At 51.0% G+C, this 14,348-nt stretch overlaps 1 non-coding gene across 1 annotated transcript; it reads left to right on the top strand.

Moving 5' to 3' along the window:
- Window positions 1-7,937: 7,937 nt before the first annotated feature.
- Window positions 7,938-8,019, top strand: Trnas-cga. The gene has a single exon. It is a non-coding gene; the product is annotated as a tRNA-Ser (tRNA).
- Window positions 8,020-14,348: the final 6,329 nt, after the last annotated feature.

Genomic DNA, 14,348 nt, shown 5'->3' on the forward strand with positions numbered 1-14,348 from the left:
TTCTTCTGCTCGTTGGGTGACCAGCTGGGCGTCGTCAGTGCCGTCATCCGTCGGGTCGTGGGGCAGCATGGCGTCGAGCATCGTCGTCACCTTTCTGCCGTGCACCAGCTGAAAGGGTGTAACGCCGGTAGTTTCTTGAATCGCCGTGTTGTACGCAAACGTGACGTAGGGCAGCACTTCATCCCACGTCTTGTGTTCCACGTCCACGTACATAGAAATCATGTCGGCGATGGTCTTGTTTAGTCGCTCCGTCAGCCCGTTGGTCTGCGGGTGGTATGCCGTGGTCCGGCGGTGGTCGGTGTGGCTCAGGCGGAGTATCTCTTGTGTCAGTTGCGCCATGAACGAGGATCCTCGGTCCGTAATCAGGACTTGGGGAGCGCCGTGTCGGAGGACGATAGACTCCACGAAGAATTTGGCTACTTCCACGGCGGTCCCCGACGGGAGTGCTTTTGTCTCGGCGTACCTGGTGAGATAATCAGTTGCCACGATTATCCACCGGTTTCCCTGCGCCGACGGTGGGAAAGGTCCGAGAAGATCCATTCCAACCTGCTGGAATGGTACAATCGGGGGCGCGATCGGTTGCAGGAGACCTGCCGGCTTCGTCGGTGGTTTCTTGCGTCGTTGGCATTCGTGGCACGAACGGACGTAGAGGTGGACAGTCTTCGGAAGCTTGGGCCAGTAGTATTTTTCTCGGATCCGTGCAAGGGTCCTACTGTAGCCAAGGTGACCAGATGTTGGGTCGTCGTGGCAGGCTTGGAAGATCTCTTCTCGAAGACTAGCAGGAATCACCAGCAGCCACGTCGAGTTGTTGTCCCTGAAGTTTTCTTTATAGAGGATACCTCTCCGGACGGTGAATCTTGGCAGGTCACGTGAGAAGGCTCGGGGAATCGTACCCCCTCGTCCCTCCAAGTGGTCGATCAATGCACGCAACTCAGGATCGTCCCGCTGGAGCGCTGCCATGCCGTGAATGCTCACCGCGCCAAGAAAGTGGTCGTCGTCGTCGTCGTCTTTGGCACATCCGGTAGCTGACTCGACAGGGGCTCTGGACAGGGAGTCGGCGTCGCTGTGTTTTCGGCCTGACTTGTAGACCACGGTTACGTCGTACTCCTGCAGTCGTAGGCTCCATCGAGCGAGGCGTCCCGTTGGGTCCTTCAGGCTCGCTAACCAACACAGCGAATGGTGGTCGGTGACCACTCGAAAAGGAGTTCCGTACAGGTATGGGCGGAATTTCGTGATGGCCCAGACGACGGCCAGACATTCCTTCTCGGTCGTTGAGTAATTGCGTTCCGCGTTCGACAGCGTCCGGCTAGCGTATGCGATCACGCGCTCCGCACCGTCTTGTCGTTGGACCAGTACCGCTCCGAGTCCTGTATTACTGGCGTCCGTGTGGACCTCCGTTTCGGCTGATTGGTCGAAGTGGCCGAGAATCGGTGGTGACTGGAGCCGTCGCTTTAGTTCGTCGAATTCCTGTTGTTGTTCTTCACCCCAGTCGAAGTTCACGGCGTCTTTCGTAAGGTGCGTTAGCGGCGCAGAAAGCTTGGCGAAATCCTGAACGAATCGCCGGTAGTATGCGCAAAGTCCAAGGAATCTTCGGACGGCAGTTTTGTCGGTGGGCGGTGGAAAGGCCGCTACGGCGCGAGTCTTCTCAGGGTCAGGACTTACACCTTCGTTGCTCACCACGTGGCCCAGGAACTTCAGTTCTCCGTAGGCAAACCGGCACTTCGTCGGCTTGAGGGTGAGTCCTGCGGTCCTGATTGCCTCTAAAACGGCCCGAAGGCGTCGTAAATGCTCGTCGAAGTTGGCCGAGAATACCACGACGTCATCGAGGTAAACGAGACAGCTCTGCCACTTGAGGCCTGCCAGGACGGTGTCCATGACACGTTGGAACGTTGCCGGCGCCGTGCACAGTCCGAAGGGCATCACCTTGAACTCAAACAGTCCGTCGGGCGTGACGAAGGCAGTCTTTTCTCGGTCTCGTTCGTCGACTTCGACCTGCCAGTAGCCACTCTTAAGGTCCATCGACGAAAAGTATCGGGAGTGGCGCAGCCGGTCCAGCGTGTCGTCGATGCGGGGGAGCGGATACACGTCTTTCTTCGTGACCGCGTTGAGCCGCCGGTAGTCAACGCAGAATCGAAGCGTTCCGTCTTTCTTCTTTACCAGCACGACTGGAGAGGCCCACGGGCTGCTTGAAGGCTGAATGATGTCGTCGTTGAGCATCTCCTGTACTTGTTCGTGAATGGCCTCTCGTTCCTTTGGGGAGACCCGGTACGGCGGCCGATGCACAGGGAGCGCGTCCTCGTTGGTAATGATGCGGTGTTTCGCAACTGTTGTCTGGCGCACCCTCGACGTCGTCGCAAAGCAGTCGCCGAACTCGGCGAGGAGGTCTCCGAGCTGTCGTCGTTCCGTGGTGCTGAGCTTGGGGTTAACGTCGAGCTGTGGCGGCACTGTACTGGACGGCTGACATGGCGAGGGCTCGTCGGAGATCGCGGCGATTTCGGCGTCGGCCTGGAGTTCCTCGACGTGTCCTATAGTGGCACCTTTAGTGAGATGCTGCGTCTCCGGTCGAAAGTTCGTCACGAGGACCACACAACGTCTATCCTGCAGCTCTGCTACGCCCCTTGCGACGCCTATTCCTCTTCCGAGAAGCAGTTGGACGTTGCCTTCCAGAAGGACTTTCCCGCTGGCAACTGCGTCGGTAACGACGGGCACAAGAACACTCGACCGTGGCGGCAGGTTCACGTGGTCCGCAATGACTCGGACGGCGGCTGGCGACGTTTTGGATCCCTCTGGAGGTAGCACGGGCTTTCGCAGCGTGAACCTGTTTGCTCCAAGGTCGATCACTGCACCGTACTCACAGAGGAAGTCCATGCCAAGGATGACGTCTCTCGAACAGTCTTTGAGGACGACGAACTTCACGGGGCAGGTCTCTCCGTGGATGTCCACGCGCGCAGTACACCTTCCCACTGGTGTGATGAGATGTCCACCGGCGGTTCGTATTTTCGGACCTTCCCACGGCATCATCACCTTCCGAAGGCGGCGAGAGAGCTTCCCACTTAAAACCGAATAGTCTGCTCCGGTGTCGATGAGCGCCTTCGCGTCGTGGCCGTCGATGGTAACGTCGAGGTTGTTCGACACCGTCGAAGAACCGTCGTTCCTATCCGTCTCGTGGCTAGTGTGGGAGCCCTCCGACGTTTGTGGAGGATATTGGCGTCGTTCGTCATCGGCAATACCACCTCCCGGTATTGCCGCACTCAGTTTTCCCGGCGGGACACGGGAGACAGGCTCTCTCGGCGGGACCTACGATGAGGCGATGCAGGGCGTTGCGGTGATGGCGATCGGTAACCGCGGCGGGGAGACGGTCCTGGGGATGGCGAACGGCGGAGGTATTCGTCGATGTCCCTAGGTCGCTCTCCGTAACGTGGTCGCGGGTCGTCGGGGTGGAAGCCTCGTAACCCCAGCTGCCGGTACGGGCAACGGCGGTAGACATGATCGGCTTCCCCGCAATGGTAACAAAGCGGGCGTCGGTCGGCCGTTCGCCACACGTCGGTTTTCCTGGGTGCTGGTTTTTCCGGGCGCACGTACTGCCGTTCTTCGCGACGTTGGGAGTACTGTGGCGCTGGAGGTTGACGTCGTGGTGGCACCGTATCTTGGCGGGGAGCTTGCGGCGGTCGTCTGGCCATGGCGGCGTAGGTCAGCCGCGGTTCCTCAGGGGCTTGCTCGTTGACGGGAGTTTCAGGCTGCAAGGCCCGCTGTACCTCGTCGCGCACGATCTCGGTGACTGACAGCGACGCCGGACGCTCAGCAGCGGGGAGCAGCTTCCGGAGCTCCTCTCGGACGACGTCTCGGATAACGTCACGGATGTCGCGGGTACGGGCGCCGATGTCGTCATTAAGCAGTGTGGAGGCAACGACGCCGGGATGTCGTTGGTAGTAGGAGGCGCGTGCTTGGAGGGCGCGCTCCATGTTCGTAGCCTCCGTGACAAACGCTTCGACGGTGGTCGGCGGGTAGCGGACGAGGCCCCCAAAGATGTCGTCCCTCACCCCGCGCATAAGGACACGCAGCTTCTTGTCTTCGGTGGATTGTGGGTCGGCCCGCGCGCTCAGTCGCAGGACGTCTTGAACGAAGCTGGTGACGCTTTCGTTGGGGCCTTGCGTCCTCGTCCGAAGGAGGTCTTCGGCTCTCTCCCTTCGGTGCTGACTGGCGAACGTCCCTCGGAGCTCTCCTTTCAGCTGGTCCCATGACGTAATCGAGGTTGCCGTGCCGTTCCCTCGAGGGAAAAATAGACGTTTTGCAGACGCTGTTCCGGAGTCCATTGGTTGCGCAGCGCCACCCGTTCGTATTGCTGCAACCAATCTTCGACGTCTTCGTAGATCTCGCCGTGGAAGGACGTCGGTGTACGAGGGGCGACGGGCAGGTAGACGACGGGGGCGGCGGTCAGAGTCTGTGACGACTGGGGGTCCATTGTCGGCTTCGTCGACTGGTTGGTCTTCTTCGGCAGTAGACCGAATTCCGGGGGCAACCCTTGAATACGGCGGCTGGCTCGATGCTCCGAGTTTTCAACGAAGGTCGTCGGGAAATGGGGCTTGCTGATCGAGTTCTTGTAGGGGTACGCTGCACGGGTTTTGTACCCCGCACCTCCACCAGAAATGTCACGAATTAAGGCGACGAGAAGTTTAAAATGAACTGAAAATAAAGATTTAATGGGCGAACTTGTGCCAACCAAAAATAAGTAACGAAAGAGCGTCGAAGCAGCAGAAAAGCAGGCGGCGATTCTGCGGCGAATCAGAGAGCGCGAACGAGACTGAGACTGACTCGACAAGGTCGCGGGCAGCTGCTTATCTACCGTGCGTCACTATCTCGAAAGTTCGGCAAGGAAGGTTCGAGCGTCGCGCGCTCGGGGCGAGGATGAACTGGCACTTTCGAGAATAACAAAGCAGAGGGAAAGTTACGTCTGCTGCGAGAATGACCGGGAATCTTCTAGAAGACCGTGACCAAGCGTTGCCTTCTCGGCTCTGCGGGTGGCAATATGGAACCAGACGACCATACCAATGACAAACATTGTATAACGACGTTATCTTTTTTTTCAATGAAGTGCCAATATTATTAAAGGTCAGAACATTACCATTTAATTTACGCGTGCATTTGTAAAACTCTATGCTATTTTTTTTGGGGGGGGGGGGGAGGGGGGGGGGAGGATATGTTTTCGGCAGAAAGCCGATTTTCGAAGTTCTTTTTTAATATTCCCGGGCAGCTGTGACGGGAATATCAAGAGTTTTGCATCGAAACGATATGAAGTATGCACAGTAACCTCAATAAAGCAGTACAGTCCGTTTTATTAATACAACTCGATCAAATTCGGCGAATTCAGCTCACTCGGTTTACTAGACCTGCCAAACCGGGGAAAACACCGCGAACGTCCAAGAACAGGATCTCGCAGTATTTCGGACATATTTGAGCCGCTACAAGATGAGTTGCACACAGGCTGTGCACTTTTATGGGTATTTATTGGTGTAAAACACCGATAAACATTCGCCGGTGACGAAAATACAAAATCGATGAAAACCGAAAAACACTGGTGGTCGAATATTTTCGCCCTGATCCAAACTGGAAATCACCGGTCGTTGAACGTTTCCTAGCGACGGTTATTTTCTGCGAAACTCTTCCTCCGAAAAGCTTCGCCAATCGTCTTATCTCACAGATGCTGCATCCATCCAGTGTCTATTCAGAGGTTGCTGTGGTTCTTTAAAGACACTGCCAACACTAGTGTGGTTCAGGGCCACTGACCTTTGAGAATGTGTCTCTTCGCCTGGGAAACGGAGATGCGTTCATTGTCATCTGTTCAGTTTTCAACGGCTTCCGGGGCTGCGGGTTCGGTTTGATGTCACCCTGTCTTGGGTTCGCTGGAACTGTTCCACTATTTTGGACAGGCGAGCTGACAGGTGTAGGTTTTGGTAACCGGACAAAAGCTCACCGGACAAAAGCTCATCTATTTTTTGGCAGAGCCGGACAAGAGCTCACTTATTCTTGGCGGACCCGGACAGAAGCTCACTTTTATTTTTTTGTTAAGTCGAACGAACGTTTACTCAGTGTAAAATGCGCTAAGCTAAACTATGGGATAAATGGCGTCACGTAAGCAGCCCTTTAAAAATTGTATTCTTTGAACCCGGTTAACTAAAAAAAACCTCACACTTTTAAAGGTTGTGCTGGGATTTTTTTCTACGAGTGGAGCACTCAGGATGACCGTGCTCCGACGACGACCGGAATTTGCTCCCGAGATATATGGAACGTGCACGAGGCCACGCTAAAAAACGAGGAAAGGGCCAAAAAGTCGTGTGAAGGGCAGAAAAATGGTTTCCACAAGCTTGTGGGACTCGACCAGCCAAGTGTCCGGAGGTTGATCGAACGTTTTCAACAGAATAAAACCTTGGTCGCTGTAGCTTTGTTCCAAGCACGCCAAGGTGAGCTCCCGATGAAGAGCTTTCGGAAAGCAACGATGCGTCTTCAGAACCGCCTGAGGAAGCTCTCTGTGGACTATAAGCTTGACAGAGACATGCCAAAACTGCTGGAGGCAGTGTGAGGCAGCACTGGCGTTTAACGATTTGAGCAATAAACATCCTTTCCTTAAATAAGAAACATACCTTGCGCGAGTCATTCATACTTTTTCATAGAACGTGCTGCTTATTTTGTCATGTTATTTGAGCCTATGTAGAAAAGCAAACAATTTTATTCCTGTGAGCTTTTGTCTGGGTTCACGAGTATGTCCGGTAACCTCTTGTCCGCAGAAGGCTGTCTGAAAATCCTGCCACTCCCACAGCAAAACGCGTATTCTCCACGTATTCTCTTTTGTTTCGATGACAAAAGCTGCAACTAAGAAACAAGATGAAGCTGTGCGCCTTTTTGCCGATTCTGAGACGGAAGTTAGTGCTGCGGCCTATAAAAAAAGACATCTTCAACATTTGGCACACCCATCGTTCATGTTGACTGGGTATACAGAGCCTCATTTTTTTTTCCTCCGGTAATTACTGTTTTTAGCCTCGTCACGAGTCGTCCAGCCGAAATACACCGGTGTTTCAAGAATTAATAAAAACCGAAAAACATCCGCCGATTGTTCTTATTGACAGACACCAGGAAGTACACACCTTAGTTATACCCAGTCATTTTTATCTGCAGTGCTTGCACTCGTCGCGAGTAGAGAAATCTGCACCACGCCACCACTACACCAGCCCGTACTGCCCGTGTCGGCCGTACACACTTCTCCGCCTGTCGCTCGCCGCATGTTGGTTGTCTGTCCTCAGCTTTGGCCACTTTGCCTCAGATACAGAATAGGTCAAGAATCAGACTCTTCTAAAACCTCATACCTGAAAAAAAAAACAAAAAAAAAACGACTCAGGGGAGAGGGAAGGGACAAACACAGCGAAGTCTCAGAGATTTCGTTGCGTTTGTTCTTTTCTTTTTGCTTGTCCCGGAGTTTCTTCAAGTGCGAACGTTCACCAGCTAGCCTGCGCCACAACTCTTATTTCTTTAGGTCCAAAAGCTCTCTCTGCGCCTCGAAAGTCGGGCGTCATAGCGATGTCGAGCGGCCATCGGCAGCATCAGCGTTTCTCCTTCGGGGGCTTGACAAGCCTCGGTAGATCTCACCCCAGAAGCGAGGAGCGCGCGCAGCCTTTTTCGGAGGCACGCCACCTTTTAGGTCGCGTTCACACGGGCATTGTTTCCCGAAAAGAAGATTGTCCAACAATATGCATCGTCGGTCAGGTTCACCAGCAAGAAGTCGGGAACGGATCGATTATTGTTCAGAACCTATAAACTATGAAGAGTAGGAACAATAAGTAGCCGTTTTTACTTAAAATTAGCCGCGATCAATCTTTTGTATGCTAGTCCCTAATCATGTACAATAATGCAGATGTAATAAAACGTCTCGAAAGAGAAAAAAGCAAGCAGTCGTGGCCGAGTGGTTAAGGCGATGGACTCGAAATCCATTGGGAAATTCCCGCGCAGGTTCGAATCCTGCCGGCTGCGAATTACTTTTTTTTTCTCCTCGTTTTGTATCTGGATTTATGGCTGTGATCATTCAACTGATACCGCAAGAGCACACTGTTTGGTGGCAGCCTGCAGCCCAGGAGCTGCAGGCTGCCACCAAACAGTGTGCAAAATAATGTAGCCGTATGCGTACTTAGCTGCCATTCTCAGAAATCCGAGCCGGCCCCCAGCGCTGCTCATTTCCGTAGCTAGACCGTTGTTTCATTACTGCTTTTCCTACAGTTCAAGCCCTTCTATAGAGGCTAAATGTCCCGATAAATATAGCTGGGAAATTTTCGCTAACTTTAGCGGGAAATTTAGTAAACATTTCCCGCTAAATGGGAGGAGGGAAGGGGGCATATCCTCCCCCTTCCGTATCCTCCCAACCTCTTCCTCAAAAGCTGCGCTCTAATTTACCATTAGAGAGAATTGGAAACGTATTAATATATTTATATATATATATATATATATATATATATATATATATATATATAACGCTGTTCTAAAAAAACGCTTCACTCGAATGAACGAATCAACGTTGGCCTCTGCGAAAAATCAGCAGCAACCTTAAAGTCATGCGAAATTCAATTGGAAATTAATCAACCACCAACTGTCCAAGAAAAGCAGCAGTTAGAGTCATTTGGAGCTAAAGAACGCGACGAATTAGAGAGAGTAAAACTAAGAAAATGAGCAAGAGATAACGTGCCTCTCCCTCCTCCGACATCGTTTGAACGGAGCACGGGACTCGGGCCGAACACTTCGACGGGAGATCCCACAGACAGGGCTGCGAGAGTGATGAGCGGGTGGGGGATGGTGGGACTCCGGGGGACCGCGCATTCAGGAATGTAGTAGATTAATCAGATATCGCTCTTACGCCAGACGAGGAGACGCTACTTTCGAGGGGGCTACAATTCTGCCTCACAACCGGCCAGTTTAGCGAGTTCTCTCTCATACAAGACATGGACAACTTTGCACGCAACCTTGGGTTGCGAGAATATTTTCACGGCAGACCTGAAAGTGTCCCAGATCCTTTATTAGTAAAGACACACAAAAGCTGGACTCCCAACGTTAATCGCGATAAACATTTGGATCCATACATAAAAGCAGTCCAAAAAGACGAGATAACAAAATACAGAACGCAGACCACACACCTATAACTTAAGCTCTTCCGAGCGGGATTCTCTCAAAGCCCCGAGCAGTAGACGTGACATAATTTTTAAGCCAGCCGACAAGGGAGGGGACATTGTAATAATGAACACCGATGATTACTTGGATGAAGGCCATCGCCAACTGCGAAACACGTCATTTTATCAGGCACTCGAACATGATCCTACTAAAGCACATTCCGTCATTGTTCTGAACGCACTCACCGACCTGAAAGATAAGAGCAAAATATTAACGGCAGTTTTTTATTCTCTCAAACCAAAATATCCTAAGGTAGGGCGTTTCTATATGCTTCCAAAAATACATAAAGCGGGGAACCCTGGGCGCCCCATTATATGTAGCACGGGTACACTAATACCCCTGTTACACGGGCACACTTAACCGCGGTTAACTCAGCTTAACTGCTGTTGCGTGGCACCACAGATACCGCACTATACTCTCGGACAGCTATTCCATAAGAAGTGAAGAGTGCGCGAGCACTGCTTTGATGGGTGCTCAAGATGCTGCAGCGCACGTTCGCCCATAGCTTTGTTCCGTAGCTGGTGTAGGTGTAGGTGTAGGAACACCAACATAAGTACGTGGACTGTAAGGGTCATGTCGTTTATGAAGTACCTTTTTCCTGTGGAAAGGTACTTCATGACAGTCGGGTCGCTGCATCAATGTTAGATTGAGAGAGCATGACCTCTCACTGAAAGCCTCTCCATCTGGACATCTTGCGGTGCATGTTCGTGACTGTCATTGTACCCCTTTGTTTAATCAGACGAAGGTGTTAAAACATCTCAATGACAAAAGAGCTAGAGAAATCTATGAAGCGTACAAGATCAAGAAAGAAGAAAGCAAATGTGTTAGTGCCCCGTCAGTCTTCCTTTCAGAGAAAGAGCTGAGATACCTGGACACGTGCCCCTGATATTTGCGTCCTGCTGCTTGGTTACCGGCAACAGTGTCGCCACTTCATGCTGGAAGAATTTGCCGGTGTCCCGTGTGCGTGTGTGTGCGGCTACTGCAAGGGACTCATGTGTGACCACTAGATCTGAGGGATGGTCACCGGCAGCAGTTCGCCTCTTCATGCTCGCAAAGGGTTTGCCGGTGTCTCGTGTGTGTGCTGCTAGTGCTGCTGCCTGCGCATTTGCCGATGCGATTCTGCTGATCTGCCTTTAATTTATTTTATTCTATTTTATTATTTTATTATTTCATTTTGTATTTTCACCTTAATTATTTTCGCTCTCTGTATCACTTCTTTTTTGTCAGTACTTTGTTCCCCTCTCCGGGTTTTGTTTTCTTTTTTTCACCTTATAATTAAAGCCAGTTGTAAGTAGCGCTCTTTCCTGTCCTAACGTTCTTCCTTCCTTGTATTTGCGCTAATTTTCTCATTATGTTTAGCCAACTAGCCCACCAGATGATTTTAGCCCATAGCTTTGACTGCATAGCCCGATAACAATGTCGGCAAGTATTGTGCGCTAACTGAGGCTTAGCGTAACCGCAGTTAAGTGTGCCCGTGTAACAAGGGTATAACTGAAGCTATCTCAAGTTTCATAGACCGCCTTATTAGCAGAATTCCACCGACATTTGATTTTTTTGTAAAGGACACTAACAGTCAACCTCCCTTCGGGCCTCCTGGTGTGGGGATGGGCGTCCTGGTCCGGGTGGTGACGACCGATGATGGTGCTCGCCCAATGACAGCTCCCGGGAAGTTAAATTTAAAAAAAAAGCAAAAAAAAACTAAAAGTTGTTTAATCCCGCTGAACACATTGCGTCGTTGGTTGGCTTTACAGTGGCCAGCATGGCCACGTTTATTATGAAAAAAGACAACTCGACAGTGAGTTAAAATCCCAAAATTAAACCCCGTGCTTTTGTTCCCAGCCTCCCAAAATCGAATCGAAGACAATCTTCGAGAATCCTCTCGGGGATCCTTTTGTAGGCTCGTAGCGGCCTCCTTTCCCCTCAGGCACCGACCAATCCTTTCAAATTTCTCCACTTTCACGTGGTACACTGTTCTCCAATGGTCGGCGAGCTGCCGGTCCGGCGCTCCAACCGCCAAATCCAAACTCTTCCCAGAGTCAATCCCTGCATTTTTTCGCAGACTGGCTGGCGCCAACAGCTAAATTATGACATCGGGCAAAAAGCGACAATTTTACACTAGCGGCGAAACCCTCCATATACAGGCACACTGGGTTAAAAGCGCAAGCAGCTCCAAGCACGAGTTCTCCCCGCACTGCCTCTCGGAACCGGAGACGTTTCTTAACGACTGCGGGGAAACTCTCCCACCTCGGCCGCGATGTCCCCACCAATGCTTCCTCCAAAACGCCGAACCAAACAAAGAAAGTAAAAAAACAAAACAAAAAACAATGCCGACGCAATTCTGCAAGGAGCAGCTTTTCTAACGAAAATCACCTTAATTCATAAGCAGGATTTCTACATACTTAACACTAACCATTTTCTCTCACAAATCTCAACAGTCGTAGTTCTAACTGGCTCTTTCCTGGTAACATTAGACGTCTCTTCGCTTTACACAAATATCCCCCACGACGACGGAATTGCCTCGCTAATTGATGCGTACAAGAGAGCGTAAGGCGCCAAGACCTCTCCGACTGTGGCACTCTGGCAATACTTGCCAGAGTTTTGAATTTAACGACAACTTTTTCCTGGAAGTCAACGGAACCGCAATGGGCACTAGATGGCTCCCAACTACGCAAATATTTTTTATGAATAGAGTAGAAAAAACATTTCTTTCGGGCAGACCTCTGCGACCCTCCTTTTACAGACGATACATTGACATTTTTTTTTAAATATGGGAACATACTGAGGACCAGCCTTTGGAGTTTATCAGGGATCTTAATTTGGCACAGCCAGATATTAAATTTACGCATACGTACTCCCGAGCCGAGGTTAACTTTCTTGACGTCACGGTCGTGGTGGTGGGAAAGAGTTTAAAAACAAAACTCTACAGGAAACTATACAGACAGCTTGAAATATTTGCATTACAACAGCACTGTAAAACTAGTATTCCGTCTGGTCAGGTGCACATAATCCGACGGATATGCTCGGACGAGGGCCAATGCAGCCCACCTTCGGAGCGCCTTCATCGAGCAAAATTGTCCGCCACCCGTCGTTGACAGCGCAATCGAGAGAGCCAGAGCTCTCTCGATTGCCGCCGGAGCGAAGGGAGTATCGTAAAAATAACTTAGTCTTAACGTATTCAAACAACACGCATAACATTAACAACATTCTTAAAAGACATTTTAATATTATCCAACAAAGCGAAAGGCTGAGAAATGTAATTCCTTCCCCATTACGGGTTGTATTCAGACGTCCTAGAAGCCCAAAATATATGAGTGTGAGGGCAGGACCACCCCGTTGGAGAACATTGGGAGCCGACCATGCTTGAGTCCGCGATGTGAGGTTTGCCCACACCTCTCCCCCACACGGATAGCTAGGAGCACGGGATCAAACTTCACCTTCCGAATTCGGGGTGATCCGGACTGCTCTACTACCGCCAACGTTTCATATTAACTGGAGTGTGGGGAATGTCACATGCGGTACGTGGGCCAAACAAAATCTCCATTCCGGATGAGGCTCAATAATCATAGATCTGACACCGAAAGAAAGCCCACTCTGCCACTCTCAAAACACCTAAAACTAAAAGACCACTCATTTGAGAAGTTTACTCTCACATTTTTAGAATTCGGATTTGGTTCAAATCGTGAGCGGGAATAGAAGAAATCATTCCTAATTCGTGACTCAACACACTGCGAAGAGGGATTAACGAAGATCCCGGCATACTAACACCACTTCAACTCATTGGCATCTAAATCTTGAAGTGAACGCAAGAAATAAATTGGAGCGGCCAGAAAGAGAGAGAGAGTGAAGCGCGAACTGTCGGCACGTCGCGGAAAGCATGCTCTCCACACCTGGAGGGTATTATCTTACGCCGTGTCTTTGCCTAACTTCTTTTTTTTTTTTTTTTTTACAATGCGGGACTGCGTAAAAATTGTACCAAGTTCCCTCGATCATCATTCTGAAGAAGAGAGGCCTCCTCTCGAAACGTCAATAAACCTTTTCCGGTTTTTGTTCAGTTCATGGATCTTTCTTGTGTATTTCAATAATCACCGGCCCCACAAGCTTCAATCATATGTATATATTGTGAAGGAGACAGAGGCTTGGCGACCGGTTTCAATTATGTTTATATTCGAACTGACCCGCGCTGCCCCGAGCGGGCAGCGCGAGCTATCGGCGATGGTGGTGATGATGACGATAATGAGGGTGATGGCTGCACGGGACGATGGATGGGTCACATTACCCCCCCCCCCCCCCCCCGGGGGGGGGGAGGAAGGGTTGGGAGGGTGGGGTGGTTAATAGTGAAGGAAAGCGGTGGGTAGCGGTGGGTGGTGGGGTTTCAAGCGGTTCACATGTAGAACCTCTGAAGTACGGCGGCGGCCATTGCAGGAGGAGGACACAGGTTCGGCGAGGTACGATACGGGGGATGTTTGCGCGATGAGTTGGTAGGGGCCGATGTACTTGTCACGAAACTTGTCAATTCGAGCGGGTTGTCGGGCGGGGGCCCAAACCCACACAAGGGCGCCGGGAGCGCAGGAGGTATGCGTATGATGCTTGTCGCAGCGATGCTTGGCTATATGTTGTTGTCGCGATGTGCGTAGCTGTGCGAGCTCACGGCACTCTTCGGCACGGGAGATGAAATTGGTGAGGAGGTCATTTTGGTCGGTTGACGGAGCAACAGGAAATATGGTGTCCATAGTGGATGAAGCTTCGCGACCGTACACTAAATAGAAAGGGGAGTAGCGTGTAGTAGACTGAAGGGCAGTGTTGTAGGCGAAAGTTACAAAGCGGAGTATTGTGTCCCAGTTTGAATGATCACTTGAGATATACATAGATATCATGTCAGCGAGAGTCTTATGAAAACGTTCGGTGAGCCTATTTGTCTGCGGATGATATGATGATGTTGTCTTGTAAACTACCCGACAGGCTTTCGAAATGGCTGCAAGTGTGCTCGAAAGAAACTGCCGTCCGCGGTCGCTTAAGAGAACTTGTGGTGCGCCGTGACGTAGGAGTATATTATCTACAAAGAAGTGAGCTATTTCTTCAGATGTCGCAGAGGTCAGCGCGGCGGTCTCAGCGTATCTAGTCAAGTGGTCAACGGCCGTGACAAT

Source organism: Ixodes scapularis, unplaced genomic scaffold (assembly GCF_016920785.2).
Source record: "Ixodes scapularis isolate PalLabHiFi unplaced genomic scaffold, ASM1692078v2 PGA_scaffold1__304_contigs__length_218370807, whole genome shotgun sequence".
NCBI classification, from domain to species: Eukaryota; Metazoa; Arthropoda; class Arachnida; order Ixodida; family Ixodidae; genus Ixodes; species Ixodes scapularis.